This window comes from Amblyraja radiata, chromosome 9 (genome assembly GCF_010909765.2).
Source record: "Amblyraja radiata isolate CabotCenter1 chromosome 9, sAmbRad1.1.pri, whole genome shotgun sequence".
NCBI classification, from domain to species: domain Eukaryota; kingdom Metazoa; phylum Chordata; class Chondrichthyes; order Rajiformes; family Rajidae; genus Amblyraja; species Amblyraja radiata.
Window position 1 is genome coordinate 41,886,309 of NC_045964.1, and position 19,461 is coordinate 41,905,769.

A 19,461-nucleotide genomic window follows, 5' to 3' on the forward strand; every position below is an offset into this window, starting at 1 on the left:
ATCTACATTGTGCACTCAAAAGGGCAGAAATGGCAGCACAGCAGTGCAGCTGGTAGAGACCAGGGTTCGATCCTGACTACGGGTGCTGCCTGTACGGAGTTTGTACGTTCTCCCTGTGACCTACGTGGGATTTATCCAGGAACACTGGGTTTACTCCCATTCTCCAAAGACATACAGGTTTGTAGGCTAAATGGCTTGGTAAAATTGTAAATTGTCCCTTGTGCGTAGGATAGTTTTGGTATGCAGGGATCGCTGATTGGCATGGACTCGGTGGGCCGAATGACCTGTTTCTGCGCTGTATCTCTGAACTAAGCGAAACTAATCTAAACTAAACTAAACTAAACTAATCTAAAACTTATGGAAGGACCATTACAGAAGGGAGGAAGCTGTTCCTGAGTCTGGTGGTACACTTTTTTCAAGATTCTGTATCTGCTGTATGTGGTATGCTTGCCTGCAACTCTCAGGGCATTGAATGTAAGAATCAGAAAGTCATGTTGCTGCTTTATAAAACTTTGGTGAGTTTGCATTTGGAGTATTGTACGGAAATTCTTGCTGCCACATTACAGGAAGGATGTGGAGGTACACAAAAATGCTGGAGAAACTCAGCGGGTGCAGCAGCATCTATGGAGCGAAGGAAATAGGCGACGTTTCGGGCCGAAACCCTTCTTCAGACTGATGGGGGGTGGGGGGGAGAAGGAAGGAAAAAGGGAGGAGGAGGAGGAGCCCGAGGGCGGGGGGATGGGAGGAGACAGCGCGAGGGTTAAGGAAGGGGAGGAGACAGCAAGGGCTAGCAAAACTGGGAGAATTCAACGTTCATGCCATCCGCACGCAGGCAACCCAGGCGGAATATGAGGTGCTGTTCCTCCAATTTCCGGTGTTGCTCACTCTGGCAATGGAGGAGACCCAGGACAGAGAGGTCGGATTGGGAATGGGAGGGGGAGTTGAAGTGCTGAGCCACCGGGAGTTCAGGTAGGTTATTGCGGACTGAGCGGAGGTGTTCGGCGAAACGATCGCCCAACCTCCGCTTAGTCTCCCCGATGTAAATCAGCTGACATCTAGAGCAGCGGATGCAGTAGATGAGGTTGGAGGAGAAACAGGTGAACCTTTGTCGCACCTGGAATGACTGCTTGGGTCCTTGAATGGAGTCGAGGGGGGAGGTGAAGGGACAGGTGTTGCATTTCTTGCGGTTGCAACGGAAAGTGCCCGGGGAGGGGGTGGTACGGGAGGGAAGGGAAGAATTGACAAGGGAGTTGCGGAGGGAGCGGTCTTTGCGGAAGGCAGACATAGGGGGAGATGGGAAGATGTGGCGAGTGGTGGGGTCACGTTGGAGGTGGCGGAAATGGCGGAGGATTATTTGTTGTGTTTGCCGGCTGGTGGGGTGAAAGGTGAGGACTAGGGGGACTCTGCCCTTGTTGCGAGTGCGGGGATGGGGAGAGAGAGCAGTGTTGCGGGGTATGGATGAGACCCTGGTGCGAGCCTCATCTATGGTGGCGGAGGGGAATCCACGTTCCCTGAAGAACGAGGACATTTCCGATGCCCTGGTGTGGAACGTCTCATCCTGGGAGCAGAAGCGGCGTAGGCGGAGGAATTGGGAGTAGGGGATGGAGTCTTTACAGGGGGCAGGGTGGGAAGACGTGTAGTCCAGATAGCCATGTGAGTCAGTTGGTTTGTAGTGTATGTCGGTCAGAAGTCTGTCCCCTGCGATGGAGATGGTGAGGTCAAGGAATGGTGGAGAAGTGTCGGAAATGGTCCAGGTGTATTGGAGTGCCGGATGGAAGTTGGTAATGTGGAGGCTTTGGAAAGAAGGGGAAGCAGTAAGAGTAAATGCAGGGGTAAGAACGGCAGAGCAGTGGTGGAGAATATTGATGGCCAAACCAATCAATGTAACCCCAACCACATCTCGCTGCCAGGCCAATGGACAATGGCCAATTTAAGCCTTTATATTTTCATCAACTTTGAACTTAAAGAATACAAGATGGCACCGGAAACATGGCAACTCTTGTGTAGCACCTCAGTGTAATGTACAATTCTATACTCTTGTTCGTAAGCATGATTGTGTTTTTGTATAGTAAGATTTTTACTGAACTGTATGCAAAAAAAAAGGAATTTCACTGTATCTATGTGACAATAAAGTACAATTGAACCATTGAACTATTCTGGTTGCCCCATTACAGGAAGGCTTTGGAAAGGGCGTAGAAGAGGTTTACCAGAATGTTTCCTGGAATAGAGGGCATTAGCTATAAGGAGAGGTTGGACAGGCATGGATTGGTTCCTCTGAGATATCAAGCTTAGAAGAGGTCTGATAAAAGTATGAAAGGTGTAGATAGCTCAGGCAGTAAAAAATGATTTCTTAGGTGGAAATGTCAAAGACTAGAGGGCATAGCTTAAGGCGAGAGGGGGGGAGTTTCAAATACATGTGCAGGGCATTTTTTTTACATAGAGCGTGATGGGTGCCTGGAACATGTTGCCAGGGATGGTGGGGGAGGCATATATGATAGTGGTATTTAAGAGACTTTTGGGTAGGCATATGGATATGCAGGGGCTGGAGTGATATGGATTAGGTGCAGGCAGACCAGATTAATTTAGCATCATGTTCAACACAAGCATCTCAGAATGAATGACCTGTTCCTGTGCTGAACTATTTTATGCTCTATGTACACTTCCCCCAGACTGATTTGCTTCAGTTGACAGGTGTCATCCACCTTCTCACCATGCCCTCTATCCATGTGCAATAATGTGCAGGTTGTGATTGCACCCTACCTCTTTTCTGCAGCTTACAACATTTAGTTGTTAAATTTTCCTTACTCAGATGAAAAGTCATCAACCTGAAACATTTACACTCTCTCTCTCTCTCCCTCTCTCTCCCTCTCTCGCCCTCTCCCTCTCTCCCTCTCTCTCTCCCTCTCTAACTCTCTCCCTCCCCCTCTCCCTCTCTCCTCCTCTCTCCCCCTCACTCTCTCAACCTCTCTCTCCCCCTCTCTCCCTCCCTCTCTCTCTCCCCCCCCCCCCCCCCTTCTCCCTCTCTCCCTCTCTCCCTCCCTCTCCTCCCCCCCCCTCTCTCCCTCTCTCCCTCTCTCCCTCCCTCTCCTCCCCACCCCTGTCTCCCTCTCTCCCTCTCTCCCTCCCTCTCCTCCCCACCCCTGTCTCCCTCTCTCCCTCTCTCCCTCCCTCTCCTCCCCACCCCTGTCTCTCTCTCTCTCCGCAGATGCTGATTGATGGGATGAGTATATGTAATGTTTTCTGGTTTATAGAAATTGTTTTTCTTAACATAATAAGTCAGAGAATGTATAGATGTGGTCAAAAAGGCTTTTGGCATTTTGGCCTTCATCAGTCAGTATTCAGTATGGAAGTTGGGAGGTGTTGCAGTAGTATAAGACATTGTTGAGCCACATTTAGAATATTGTGTTCAGTTCTGGGCACCATGTTATAGGAAAAATATTGTTAAGCTTGAAATGGTTGAGAAAATATTTCCGAAGATGTTGCTAGGACTAGAGGGTGTGAGCTAGAGCTAGAGGTAGGCTAGGTCTTTATTCCATGGAGCACAGGAGGATGAGGGGATTCTTATCTACATCAGCATCATCTACATAGAGGTGTACAAAATCATGAGAGGAATAGATCGAGTAGATGCACAGAATCTCTTGCCCAGAGTAGGGGAATCGAGGACCAGTAGACATAGGTTCAATGTGAAAGGGAAAAGATTTAATATCAATCTTTGGGGTGACATTTTCACACAAAGGGTGGTGGATGTGTGGAACAAGCTGCCAGAGGAGGTAGTTGAGGCTGGGACTATCCCATTGTTTAAGAGACAGTTAAACAAGTACATGGATAGGACAGGTTTGGAGGGATATGGACCAAGTGCAGGCAAGTGGGACTAGTGTAGATGGGACATTGTTAGCCGGTGTGGGCAAGTTGGGCCGAAGGGCCTGTGTCGACACTGTATCACTCTATGACTCTATGACTCTACGACCCACTGAGTTACTCCAGCACTTTGTATTTTATTTTACACTCACGGTTTTGAAGGAATCCCTCTTGCACTCAGTGCAGTTCCTCAGAGTGGAATAAACAGTAAATTAGAACAAAAAAACCCCAACACTAATGGAATCATACCCACTCAAAGACAGGATTTTAATAAGAAAGGCTTCACAATTAGATGGAGCACAACTAATATCAGTGGGAAATCCCATGCAAAATTGTAAAACAGATGTCAGCTCCGAAACCAGTGGGAAGACTGCAACAATGGAATTGTTTACATCAAGCTATTCCTTGGTGTGATACAGATCAGAAAATCAAAGGATCTGAAGAGCTGCATGATGTAGCTCATCAAAATCTCCATAGCAACGCACTCACTCATTGCTTTTACGCAGCTAGAAAGATGCAGGAAACAAGAGCCATCGCCTCTGCAAGAGCCACTAAAGATTAGTCTAGCATTCCATCTCAGATGGAGTCACACAACCAAACTTAAGGCCCCAAACCTTATAACTAATTTAAAGCAGATGAGACACAGCAGAGTGCCATTGATTTCCTTTCAGCGTTGCCTGAAAATGAACAGATGGAGAGAAATTTTTGGCTGCTGACCTTTAAAAGTACCGTTAGAACAGGAAGACGAGCTAGTTGGGTGAAGTGCGGTTTCATAGCAACCTAGTGCTTCTGATCTCACTGCCTCCCATGATCAGCAAGTGGTCAGAAAGTCCCAATGGCAAGTGATAAATCAGACCCTGACAGCAGATGGATTCCTTTGGTGAAGAGGAGAAAGAAGGCAAAAAAAAAATACACAAACTGTTGGATTAACTCAACGGGCGAATCAGTATCTCTGGAGAACATTTTTAGCTGACATTTTGGGTTGGGTCCCATCTTCAGACTGATTGTTTAGAGTTTAGAGGCACTGCATGGAAATGGGGCCTTTGGAGCACCGGGTCTACGACGACCTGCACGTTAGTTCCATGTTATCAAACTTTTGTAAAATTTACAGAAACCATTCAACATACAAAACTGCTCATCTTTGGAATCTGGGAGGAAGCCGGAGCACCCAGAGACAACCCATGCAGTCACAGGGAGAACATACAAACTCCCCATAGACAACACCCACACTCAGGATCAAATCCATGTCTCTGGCAGTGTGAGGCAGCAAATCCACCCCTGCGCCACTGTGCCGCCCGCAGTTAGGGGGGAAGAAGCTGAAGAGAAGTGGAGGTAAGATAAAGCCTGGCAAGTGATTGGTGAGGGGTGGACAAAGGCCAGAGATGAAAATACAAAACGTGAGGAAGAGCCAGAGAAAGTGATATAGTTCAAAGGTTTCGGTGAGGGGGGGGGTGGTTTGGAAATGGCAAAATGGTTGCGCATCTGGTGGGGCACAGCGATGAGAGGAGGAGTAAGGGGGTAGGGGCGGCAGATGAGCTGTTGTTGCCCAGTTACCTAAAATTAGAGAATTTAATGTTCACACTGTGTGGGAAGGAACTGCAGATGCCAGTTTACACCAAAGATAGACACAAAAAGCTGGAGTAACTCAGCAGTTCAGGCAGCGTCTCTGGATAAAAGGAATAGGTAACGCTTCTGATTGAGACCTTCTTCAGACTGTAGAAGGGTCCCGTCTGAAGAAGGACCTTGACCTAAAACGTCACTTATTCCTTTTCTCCAGAGATGCTGCCTGACCCGCTGAGTTACTCCAGCTTTTTGTGTCTATCTTCAATGTTCATATTGTTGGGCTGCAAATGTCCTTTGACTGATGGGCCAACAGTGCCACTCGAAGGTTTGAACTGGTACTGCATCTGCTTGTAAAATAAATCATATTATACCACCAATGATTGATTGAAAAGATATAGCATGGAAAAAGCCTTTCGGCCTACCAAGTCCACGCTGACCATCAACTCCACACAGACAGCCCCCGTGGTCAGGATCAAAACTGGGTCTCCAGCGCTGTTTGGCAGCAGCTCCACCAGCTGTGCCACTGTGCCACACAATAGAAATGAATGATTTGTGGAACAAATGAGAGCTGAGCAATATTAATTGATGTGTGGGTAGCAAGTTGAAAATTGGTCCCATTAAAGTTAATTTATAGAATTGATAGATTATAAATTCTCAATAGCCATGAAATTTAAAGTAGTTAAATAATAACAACTCAATAACAACTTCTATTTCGATCACTGTCATTAACTTTCCAATAGCATCACAAGGCACTTCAGGGAAGTATCATATCAAATAATAAGATGCTGAGGATCATGACAAAATAGCCCTGAATACCTGGTGAAACAGATAGGTACTAAGAAACATCTCAAGGTGGAATTTTGGTTTGATTTGGTTCATTTCTGTCACGTATACCAAGATACCGTAAAAAAACTTTATTTGTGTGCTATCCAAATAAATCAGATCATACTGTACAGAAGTACAATCAAACCATACACAGGTACAACAGGTAGCGTAACGAGAACGATACTAAAGAGCAGAATATAGTTTCACAGCATTGGAACTTTTCAATTCCAGGGAAATACTCCAATATCTGCAATGAGGTAGGTTGAAAAATTGGAATCACATCACAACCTAGATTTAGGTTTATTATTGTCATGTTTACTGGGGTACAGTGAACAGCTTTTGTTTGTATGCTATCCAGTCAAATTACAAAATACTACAAGTGAATACAATAAAGCCAAACATGTACAAAAGGTAAAGCGAAGACAAAGATACAGAGTGGAGAATATAGTTCTGAGCATTGCAATGTAACAGGGCCAAAATTAGGGTTAGCAATTAGGTAGGTTGGAGAATCGGGACTCTATCCTAGCTTAAGGGAGGACTGTTCACAATTTTGATAACAGAGGGGAAGAAGCTGTTCCTGAATCTAGTGATCGGCTTTCAAGCTTTTATATCTTCTGCTTGATGGGAGAGCGGAGAAGAAGGAATGACTGAGTGGAAAAGGTCCTTGATTATGTTGGCTGCTTTCCTGAGGCAATGGTGAGAAGTCTGGTGTGTGATAAAGTGGGCTATACATCCACAACTCACTACAACTTATTTTAGTCTTGGGCAGAGCCGTTCAAACAAAGATGTGGTGCAACCCGATGGTATGCTTTCTATGGAGCATATGTAGCAGTTTGCAAGAGTCGTTGGAGCTATGACAAATTTCCTCAGTCCCCTGAGGATATGGAGACATTGATGTGCTTTTTTGGCTGTCGCTTCAATGTGGTTATACTAGAACAGATTGTTAGTAATATTTGCATCAAGGAACTTGAAGCTCTTAACCATTTCCATTTCGGCGCCACTGATGCTGATTGAGGCATGTACTCCATAACACTTCCTGAAGTCAACAACCAACTTCTTTGTCTTGCTACATTGAGGGAGAGTAAAAATGTTTGGTAAAGTGATTCCAAAACTGAAGATATTGAAAGGTTGGCACTAATGATAGAATGACTACAGTTGAGAATGAGCAGGGAGCTATTTTTTCAGTAAGTTGGAGAGTGTTGTGGTGAATTTGAAACAATGAGGGGTTCTTATAGTTGTGGTATTTCTTAACCAATGAGCACCAGCAACCAAAGAAAATCACAAAGCGCTGGAGTAATTCAGCAGGTTAGGCACCATCTCTAGAGAATATGGATAGGCAACGTTTCTAGGTGGGACCATTCTTCTGAGATGCTGCCTGTCCTGTGAAGTTATTTCGGCACTTTGTGTCTTTATTTGCGCCTTTGTGCAGCTCCTTGTTTCTGCCAGCAAGCACGTTCGATGACTGGAGTGTTGGTGCGTTAGTACAAAACCAGCCAATTTTTGAGTGACCTCACGCTGATGGAGGCTAGAATAAGAGAGGTTCAAAAGCGCATTTGAGAGATCAAAGTTGGGGGTAACAAAAGGCATGAATGAGGGCTTCAGCAGCAAATGAGCTGACATGCAGCGGGTGATGCTACATTTGGAAATCACCAGTTTAATGATGGTGCGGATATGTGATCCCAACCCCTATCTCAGGGTCTGATTGCAACTATGAATCAAACTAGCTATGGGAAGGATGTCATTAAATTGGAAATGGTGCCGCAGAAATTCACCAGAATGTTGGGCTTGTGGGCTTGAGTTATAGGAAGAGATTGGATCGGCTGGGACTTTGGAGCAAAGGAGGTTGAGAGGTTTAGGGTTATTATTGGCACATATAGCTAGGTACAGTACAAAGCTTAGTTTTGCATGTACAAGATCATGAGGAACGTGGATAAATTGAATGCTCATTGTCGTTTTCCCAAGATCAGGGGTTTCAAAAACTGGTGGACATCAGCTTAAAGTGACAGGGAATGGATTTAAGAGGGGCAATGTTTTCATTCAGATGGTAGGTTTTAGGTTTAGGTTTAGTTACATTTATTATTGTCATGTTTACAAAAGTACAGTAAAAAGCTTTCTTTTCCGTGATATCCAATCAGATCAGATAATACGATACATAATACAATCAAATCAAACTCAAGTACAATAGATAGAGCAAAGTGCAAGATACCGAGTGCAGAATATAGATCTCAACATTGTAGCGCATCAGTTCTATAGACAATGTCCAATGCCCGCAATGGAGTAGAGGTGAATCGGACAGTACCCTAGCTCATGGAAGGACTGTTCCTGAGTCTATGGTGCACGCTTTCAAGCTTCTGTACCTTCTGCCCGATGGTAACAGGAAGAAGGAGGAATGGCCAGAGTGGAACAAGTCTTTGATTATGTTGTCTGCTTTTCTGAGGCAGCGTGTAGTGTGGATGGGATAAAAGGTGGGAAGTTTAGTCTGAAACTCTCTGCAATTGTTTGCAGTCTTGGGCAGAGATGTTGCCAAATCAAGCTGTGATGTAACCCAACAGTATACTTTCTATGGTGCATCAGTGGAAGTTTGTAAGAGTAATTGGAGACATGCCGAATTTCCTAAGACTCCTGAGGAAGTAGAGGCATTCAATGTGATTGATCCACGACAGCTCATTGATAATATTAATGCCAAGGAACTTGAAGCTCTCAACCATTTGTACTTTGGAACCATTGATGCGGATTGGGGCATGTACTCCACCAAGCTTCCTGCAGAAGATAATTAGCTCCTTCATCTTGCTGACATTGAAAGTGCAACTTATCTGGAATGAGCTGCCAAAGGAAGCGATGGAATCAGATACAATGATATATTTTAAAATACATTTTGAGAGATATATGGACAGGACGGGGTTAGAGGAATATGGGCCAATGGGACAGTATGGGCAAGGTGGGCTGAAGGGCCTGTTTTTGTGCCCAACAGTTCTGTGGCTATAGATTAAAATGGTACATACATAGTTGGGTTTCTGATGAGAGGCAGTAGTGAAGATTAATCAGTAATACAGGGAAATCATGAGGCTGATCAAGGGAAATAAATAACACTGCAGATAAAGGGTTTTGTTTATTAAAACTGATCATTAAGCAGCAGATTCTGTAGGCAGCTTACAGAGACTATTTCAAACCTTATCAAAGAGTGTATCCTGAGCTCAGCATGTAGTTAACAGTCTCCAATTCTGGTTTCCCAAAGTATTTCTAATTACTTGGCAATTTACAGTTTACATTTATATACTACCTTTTCCTAATTGTTTTTTTGGAAATCTAAGTAAACAATGTTGTACGGTTTACCATGATTTTAAATACTAGCACATTTAATCTCCCCGTGTGGACTCATCTGCTGAGATTTCCAGCTGTCTGTATTTTGCCTCAGTTTTCAAATCAAACGTTGGCTAATGTACTGTACTTATGGTGAGGTACAGGTACAATGTAAATCTTGCTCGCAGCAGCATTGCAGGTACATAGACTCAGGCAACACACAAAAACGTAAGTGTAGAAACAAGGAACTGCAGAGGCTGGGATATACCAAAGATAGACACAAAGTGCGGAAGTAATTCAGCGGGTCAGGCAGCATCTCTGGGAAAAAGGATGGGTGGTGTTTCAGATCAGGACCCTTTTTCGCCCATCCTTTTTCTCCTGACCCGCTGAGTTACTCCAGCACTTTGCGTCTCTCTACGCAAAATGCATAAATTATCCAAGACAGCAAAAAAAGCAAGACTTTAGTACAAAACACAATTGGAAAACAAAGGTGCATAAAAGTGCAGGAGGTGGTCTGGTCTGTCTTATTCCATTGCAGAGGTAGGGTTAGGCTTATACAGGTCTGTCTAAGAAACTGATGGTTGTAAGGAATTAGCTGATCTGAACTGGTGGGTGTGGGACTTCAGGCTTCTGTACCTCCTGCCTAATGGTAGCAGCGAGAAGAGGGTATTACCCAGATGCAGAGGATCTTTGATGATCGATGCAGCCTTCTTGGGGTAGCGTCTCATGTGGATGCTTTCGATGGTGGGGATGGATGTGCCTGTGATGGGCCGGGCTGAATCCACAACTATCGGCAACTATTGTGTTCCTGTGCATTGGAATTGTTCGACCAAGCCATGATGAAACCAGTCAGGATACTCTCTACATCTGTAGAAGTTTGTTCAAGTATGCGGTGACATGCCAAATCTCTTTAAACTTCTAACAAAGTAGAGGCACTGGCCTTCTTTCTACATGATTACATCAATGTATTAGGCCTAAAACAGGTCATTCAAGATGTTAATGGCCAGGAAAATCCATACTTATTTCTTGCCACATAAATACCAACTAATGATGATTTATTCAGATTTAGGTCTCGAAGGCTGTTTGTTTTTCGCATGAGATATTTTTAAGGAGATTATTTGATTGAAAGATACAACAAGGAAATAGACCTTTCGGCCCAACGTGTCTACGCCGACCATTGATCACCCATTCACACTAGTTCTATGTTATTCCACTTTTGCATCCATTCCCAACACAATGGGGCAATTTACATAGGCTGGTTAATCTTGAATCTTGACTAAAACACAAAGTGCTGGAGGAGGGAATAGGCAGATGAAGTTTCAGATCAGGATCCTTCCACTCCCTGTCCATTCCCTCCCCTGATTCTGCCTGACCCGCTGGGTTCCTCCAGCACTTTGTTACTTAATCAAAATCACAAAATGTCTGGTTATGGCTAGTGTAGTGTTGCCAATAAATGGAGCGAACAGTATTCTCCTCCATGCAATGCATACCACGAGGAGAAACAGTGAAAGCAAAATGTAATCAGAAATCCAAGGAGATGTATAAATACTTGGTAAGGGGAACTGATATTTTGCAATGTGATAGTTCCTCGAAAGTGATGCTGACCAGTTGGACTTCAATGGCAATTACCCATTACAAATTTAATTACAAATTAATAAATTATCCTCCTTAGTGGTCATCTTTAATTTAAATAGAGATAAAGTAACCCTTTCACTGGAGAGTCAGTAAGGATGGATAGTACTTAAATTCCACAGGTTAATCAAGGATATCATTAAGGCTGGAGAGAATATAATGTTCATCTAAGTGATATGCTGACAATTAACAAAGGCAATGAAGATTATGTGGGAAGTGCAGGGTATCTTAATGCATGTTTAATATAAAGCTTAATTGTTCAAAGTCAATTAAAATAGATTTATGTTTTTAAGGCAGAAAAGATCATGCTGCAATTTATGAAATGTAATTTCAAAATCAAGTATTAAATTGCATTTCTAGGTCCCTTGAGTTACAAGATGTCCACTAGTTCATTGAACTACAGTAATTTATAGCTGACCTCCTTAGAAAATCCAGTCACTCTTGCACCGTATCATTAACATATACTGTACACTGCCAACTGTGGGACACAATAATTGCTGGATACTTATCAATAGCCAGTTTCTGAAAATAATTTAGATTTGTGATATAACTGTGATGAAATGTTTTTGTTGAGTTTAGTTTAGAGGTGCAGCTTGGAAATCGGCCATCGGCCCACCAAGTTTATGCTGACCTGCGATCACCTGTACACTAATTCTATCTTACACACTAGGGACTATTCACATAACCCAATTAACCTACAAATCTGCATGTCTTTGGAATGTGAGAGGAAGCCGGAATACCCGGAAAAAATCCACACGGTCACGGGGAGAATGTGCAAACTCCATACAGGCAGCACCCATAGTCAGGATTGAACCCGGGTCTCTAGCGCTGTAAGGCAGCAACTCTACTGCAGTGCTTCTTTGCCGCACTAAAATATGGAAAGACCATGAATGAATGATTGAATGAATGAATACTTTGTCACATGCGACAAGTCACAGTAGAATTCTTTCTTTTGCATAGCAAATTTGCATTGCAGGGCAGATAAATGGATAGGCCAGGTTTAGAGGGCTTTGGACCAAATTCAAGCAAATGGGACTAGCCCAATATGCCAACTTGGTCAATTTGGACAAGGTGGGCCAAAGGGCCTGTTTCAATGCTGTACAGCTCTATGACTCTATAAGTGTAATCTGGCAGAATGGATTCAGCTGGACTGACCAACTGATCCAATCTTGTCCAGCAGTTATGTTTGTTTGTAGTTTTAGTGTTGTATTTTCTCACCAATAGAAATATATTTAACTAATGATTAAAAGCATCAATTATATATAAACATAACCCAAACTAAACTACAGATGCTGAAAATATGAAATAAAAATGCTGGAAATACTCAGTAGGTCAGTCAGCACCCATGGGAAGAGTGTCAGGTCTGAGAATTGTTGTCAGCAGGGCGGCATGGTGGGGGCAGCAGTAGAGTTGCTGCCTTACAGCCCCAGAGACCCGAGTTTGATCCTGACTAGAGGTGCTGTCTGTCTGTCTGTCTGTTTATACATTCTCCCTGTGACCACATGGGTTTTCCCCGGGTGCTCTGCTTTTCTCCCTCATTTCAAAGACATACAGGTTTGTTGGTTAATTAGCTTAGGGTAAAAATTGTAAATTATCCCTGGTGTACATGATAGTGCTGGTGTTCAGGTGATTGCTGGTTGGCACAGACTCGGTGGACCGGAGGGCCTGTTTTCAAACTGTATCGTTAAACTAAATTAAACTAAACTCAGAAAGAAAATAAATGTATGAGTAGTGGAAGAAGTGTGAGGTACAGCTGGTAAATCAAAGGGAATGTCTGTAAAAAGGGTAACGTCATGTAGACATTAAATCCACAGTTACACTAGATGCTGCCTGAACTGCCGAGTTTCTCCATATTTTCTATTTTTACTATATATATGAACAATATTCTCAGTGAAATTCATTTTAATTACATTAATAGCTTTAATATGGGCAGCACAAAATTATAAACACCAGTGGCCTAATGTTAAGGGCCTGTCCCACCTAGGCGATTTTTTCGGTGATGGCCGGTGACTGTCACAGTTGTAGCAGGTTGCCGAAAAAGCGGCGACTGGACCCCCCATACGACAATGTCTATTACAAGCTACGACAACCTACCACCTAGTCGACGTCAAGCTACAGCAAGCTACCAAATTCCGGCAACCCATTAGGACGTCACCTACAACAACCTACGACCACGCAGGCGACAATCTACGCCAACCAAAGTTAGCCTACGTCCATCCGCGACAAGCTACGACAAGCAACGACCTTGCCTGCGACAACTGAAGACAATTCAGTCGCCGGTTGACGTAGGTTGACGTAGGTAGTCGCCAATGGAATTCACCGAAGTCAGCACCCGGCGACAACCAAAGTCACCTGACGACAACCTGCGCCATCCTGACGACAACCTATGATAGCACCTACGACAGGAGAAGACAAGCTATGTCAAGCTACGTCAAGCCCACAGTCGCCGAAAAGTTTTGAACATTTCAAAATCCAGCGGCGACCAGAAAATCGTTACGACTCCTTAGGCGACTTGAGGAGACTACTCACGACCATACAGGCGTCACCCCGCGACCATGTGGCGACAGCCTAGTCGCCTGTAGTCGCCGAAAAAAATCGCCTAAGTGGGACAGGGGCTTTACTCCAGCTGGAACTGGCTATATTAGTACTGGATACATAATTTAATCCTAAAAAAGCCAGTTCCAACTGGAGTGCCTTCTAATGCATACAAATTGTTTCTAAATGCTTATTATGCTCTACTCACAGTTAGACATACAGCATACTTGGTGAATACAATTCTTGCCATGTATTTTGTGAGCTGTGTCAACTTAATATACCTCACACTGTTTCAATTTGGTTCAACAATTGGGTGGTTATTAATTTTAGCAGAAGCTTGCTCCAGCTCTTAAAAACAATAAAGAGAGCATCTGGATTTACACCAGGAACAATACCTGCTTAATTTCAACAGTCGGATTGATTGAAGGAAAGGTGAGTGGACCTGTTTTTGCAGGAATGTAGAACTGCGCATCAGAATGTTTGGGATTTCCTCACTCATATTCTCTTCATCCTATGAATCAAAGTAGTGGATCTGCATTGCATTGAATCCAATGCAAGAATATCCTTTTTTTAAGTATAGAGACAAAATTGCAACGCTTCGAATTAGGTATTGGCAAAGCACTGTAGAATCTTTGCATGATTACTTTACTCCTGTACTCTAAACGTTGTGTAGTAAGGGCCAAGTACACCATACTATTTCCCTTCCTAACTCCTGTCAATGGGGATATGTGTATTTCATGGGTCATCGGACGCAGCATGCAACAATCCCTCTGTTTCAACATTAACTGGCTTTTCAACTGCAAAATGATGCTGTTATTACCTTTCCCATGATTGCTGCAACAATGGGCAAAATGCTTACTGACTGAAGTATTAGGTCCTTAATCTTGAAACCGCAGCAGTCATCTTAACACAAAATTGAAAGAATTTGACAGAATCTGCATCCATCTGTGGCAAACTGATTAGAACACTTCATAAAGTGGCCCTTCTGCAGTTGTATAGGGCCCTAGTGAGACCACACCTGGAGTATTGTATGCAGTTTTGGTCCCCTAATTTGAGGAAGGATATTCTTGCTATTGAGGGAGTGCAGCGTAGGTTTACAAGGTTAATTCCCGGGATGGCGGGACTGTCATATGCTGAGAGAATGGAGCGGCTGGGCTTGTATACTCTGGAGTTTAGAAGGATGAGAGGGGATCTATTGAAACATATAAGATTGTTAAGGATTTGGACACGCTTGAGGCAGGAAACATGTTCCCGATATGTTCCCGGGTGAGTCCAGAACCAGGGGCCACAGTTTAAGAATAAGGGGTAAGCCATTTAGAATGGAGACAAAGAAACACTTTTTCTCACAGTGAGTTGTGAGTCTTTGGAATTCTCTGCGATGGAGGCCGGTTCTCTGGATGCTTTCAAGAGAGAGCTATATAGGGCTCTTTAAGATAGCAGAGTCAGGAGATATGGGGAGAAGGCAGGAATGGGGTACTGATTGGGGATGATCAGCCATGATCACATTGAATGGCGGTGCTGGTTCGAAGGGCTGAATGGCCTACTCCTGCACCTATTGTCTATTGTCTATTGTTGCTCCAAATTTGTGGCCAGCAGAGTGTTTTAGTTTACGTTTATTTTCTTCTATTTACTCATTCATGCATAGGGGTCAAGGAAAGAGCGTTCACGTCGCGGCCCTGTTTCCACCAATCTTTCCACCACCACGCACAAGAAGCACAAGAAGCGACAAGACAGACACCATTGTATGCAGATGCCGAGAGGTGTGTTCAGCTCTGGCTGAACAACTTCTAATCCTGTGTGTGGACTCGATAAGAAGAAGAATTCATGCATAGGGTGGGAGATTGCAACCTTCACGTGGTCCACCTGTTTTGACGAATGCAATCAACCCGACGTGCACAAACAAAAGATCAAATAGAACAAGTTGACCTACAGCTTTAAGCTGTGCACGCCATACGCAAGAAGAAGCTTCACACATAGATGTAGTCATGCAACCTCTTTCCTATAAGTTCTGTTTCAAATGTCTCTTCCTCCTTTCATTCTAATACATCTTATTTTGTTCCTATAGGCACCCAGCTGGATAGGGTCATTGAACCAAACAAGATATTCTTCGCCATCCATTTCCACATTATCTGGTCTTGAAGTATCATGTCCTGAAGGAATCAGGTATTGGCTCCACAATGAAATGTGAGGTGAAGCATAGAGCATAAATCATCTGAAACAAGCATTGTAGAAATTTGAAAAGCTGCAATCTGAAGGGTTACCTAAAGGGCTCCACTATTTACTGCATCCAGTACCTTTAGTTTCATAAACCTGGCAGCAAAACTATCATTAGGCTGGAACGAGTAGAAATAAGTTTTACAAGATGGTGTGATGACTTGAGGACCTGTGCTGCAGGGAGAGATTGGATAGGCTAGGACTCTATTCCTTGGGGAGCAGGAGGTTAAAGGGGTGAAGTTGTAGAGGTGTATAAAATCATGATGGGAATTGATAATTGATAGGGTGAATGCACAGTCTTTTTCTGGGGATCATGAACCAGAGGACCTTAAACCTAGGCGAGGGGCAAAAGATCTAATAGAATACTGAGCGGCAACTTTTTTATGCAGAGAGTGGTGGATATATGGTATCAGCTGTCAGAGGAGGTAGTTGAGGCAGGTACAATAACAACATTTAAAAGATACATTCTTTAGGATAGGATGAGAGGAAGATGGGACTTCTTGGTCAGCATGAACGAGTTGGGCTGAAGGGCCTGTTTCTGTGCTGTATTACTCTATGACTAAAATTGTATAATGAAAGAAAAAGCTGGGAGCAAATATTGTTTAAAATTGAAATATGAAAAGCCAGAACACCCTATATAAATGTTACAAATTCCTGCACGTGCAGCTGACCAGGAATGGATAAAGGGTTCACTCCAAGCCTAGGTAAACATAAAATAGTGTTTGGATTTCTTTGGAAGCAACATGAGTGAAAAATTATGATAAAAGGAACTGCAGATGCTGGAATCTTGCGCAAAGCACAAAGCGCTGGAGGAACTTACCGGGTCAGACAACATCTATGGATTAAATGGACAGACGACATATTGGGTTGCGACCATTCTTCGAACTGATTGTAGTGGGGGGGCGGGGGGGGGGGGGGGGATAGAGCTGGCAAAGAGAAGATGGGGCAGGACAAAGCCTGGCAATTATTAGCTGTAAACAGGGAAGGGTGGTGTGATTAGCTAGTGGATGGGGTAACTAAGCAAAACACAAAGTGCTGGAGGAACTCAGCAGGTCAGGCAGTTTCTCTGGAAGGAATGGCCAAGCGACTTTTCAGGACGTATCCTGAACCGAAACGTCACACCCATTTCATTCCAGAGATGCTGCTTGACCTGCCGAGTTCCTCTAACACTTTGTGTTAAGTGAATCAATTGCTGAATTCTGGTGAGACTATTTGCTTTGATCCATTGAGTCATCTGTGTTTTTGGATGGTATTTCTGATAATTTTGTTGCCTCCTTTACGATGTAGTTTTGTGGATGGAATTAAGTGTGAAATTCAGTCACAGAAGAAGAAAAAAATGTTCTGCTGATATGAAACAGGTGAATTAAATCATTTCAAATGTCTGGCACTCTGTCCTAAGCATGGAAACAATATAGAAAGTACAAGCTGTCATGCATTTTAGTAATCACATACTTTTGTTCTCTCTGTTTGCCGAGTGGACCTTCAGATATTTGGCCTCATTCACCCCTAACCAAATAATGTCATGAGCCAAAACTCTGAATAAATCTGTAGGAATGGAGATACAAAGAACTGCAGATGCTGGAATCTTAAACAAACCACAAAGTGATTGAGGAACTCACTGGTCAGGCAGTATCTGTGGAAGGAAATGGCCCGGCAGTGTTTTGGGTTAAGCCCCCTCTTCAGACTGTTTACGGTGGGGGGGGGGAGGGGGTGGCAGGATGGGGGGAGGGTGTGGCGGGATGGGGGGAGGGGGGGAGGGGAGGGAGCTGGAAGAGATGTGAGTGGGACAAAGCCTGGTAAATGATAGGTTGATACAGGTGAGGGAGGGGATCTGGTTTGCAAATAGGTGGAATAAGTAATAAAGGCTAGAGGTAAAAATATGACAAAAGGGTGTCAGGTAAGGAGAGGAGTGAAAAGTTGGAAGGGAGCATTATATTCGGCAAGAATGTCTGATAGATCTTGGGAAATAAAGTTTCATGGAGCTTGATCAGTATTCTAGTTCAAGTCTGTGATGACTTCAGTTCTGCTGCCCATTGGCTTATGTTCAAGTCCCAAGAGCTAACAATCAGAGATGATAAAGCATTGAGTAGAAATTGCATCTCTTTCAGAGTTTGGCAGACGAGTGAAACATCTGAAATAAGCTATTGAATGACTGGCACTTAAACATGCAATTCATGAGTATATGAAAAATCAGTTTTGAATTTAGTATTGGAGTTTCAAAGGTCAAATATCCAATCTCAGTCTTCACCCTAACAATTGATTGTAAGCCTCCCTTGACTGCTGGAATATTTCTGTAGCACGCAAGGAGTCAGATGCAGAGGCTCAGTTGCAATTCCAAGTTCCAAGTCGTTGACATGGCCGAATTGTGTGTTTGTTGTTACAATGTCCATTTTGTTTTCCCGGGGAATTTGGTAGTTACTGGAGTGTGGGACTAAATCACTTGGACCAGGGAGGTCCAAGCTTTGCTCCCCTATGTTGTTCTGAGTTGGATGGGCGCAATTAAGGCGATGGTACCATTATAATAATAAACTTTATTTCGGACTCAAGGTCCAGACAAGGGACAACATTACATAAAAATACATTGCATATAAAACATCATAAAACACATATACAATTTTAGTATATCACATAAAAAGGGATATGGGGAGAAGGCAGGCACGGGTTATTGATAGGGGACGATCAGCCATGATCACAATGAATGGCGGTGCTGGCTCGAAGGGCCAAATGGCCTCCTCCTGCACCTATTTTCTAGGTTTCTATGTTTCTATAAAAGCATCATAAATTATATATTAAATAAAACTCAATACATGATTTAAAATCCAGAATCAAAAAGAAAAATCAGTATCCTACAACGAGACAGCGATACCAGTGTCTCCACAACTGGGAATCATAGCGTGTCGTGCTAAACCTTATGTTTGACAAGGCCACGATTACATTACATTTTTAGTCATTTATCCTGCAAATGAATTTATACATATGATTCCTTAGGATAGCTTCTAAAGTACTGACTCCTGCAGCCACAAACATGTTACCAGCACTACGCCATCTAGGTTTCCTTAGCAGTGTTCTCATGGCATCATTATAGGCCACCTTTAGTCTCTTGTCTTTCCATAGTTCGACCACAGGTGCGCAGTGTAGAGTGGTGTTCAATATGCTCTAAACAGCGACATCTTCACCACATCTGTACATGCACCAAACTTACGCAAGAGAATAGTCGCCTGTACATACAGCATATGTCGTTGCCTATAAATATCCTCATCATCTGTCATTTGTTCTGTAATAAAATGCCCATGATATTTTACCTTATTACAGACACTAAGATTATTGTCAGACAATTTAAAATCAGTAAATTTTAGACATTTATCCTCTTTGGTTCTACAGATTATAACAGCACTCTTACAAGCATTATATTTAATATCATGTTCCACACCATACACAGACCATATAGTAACGAGCTGCTGGAGCGCTAGATTGACTAAAGACCACATCATCTGTAATCATAATATGGTTCACTAAAATATTACCAATCATGCA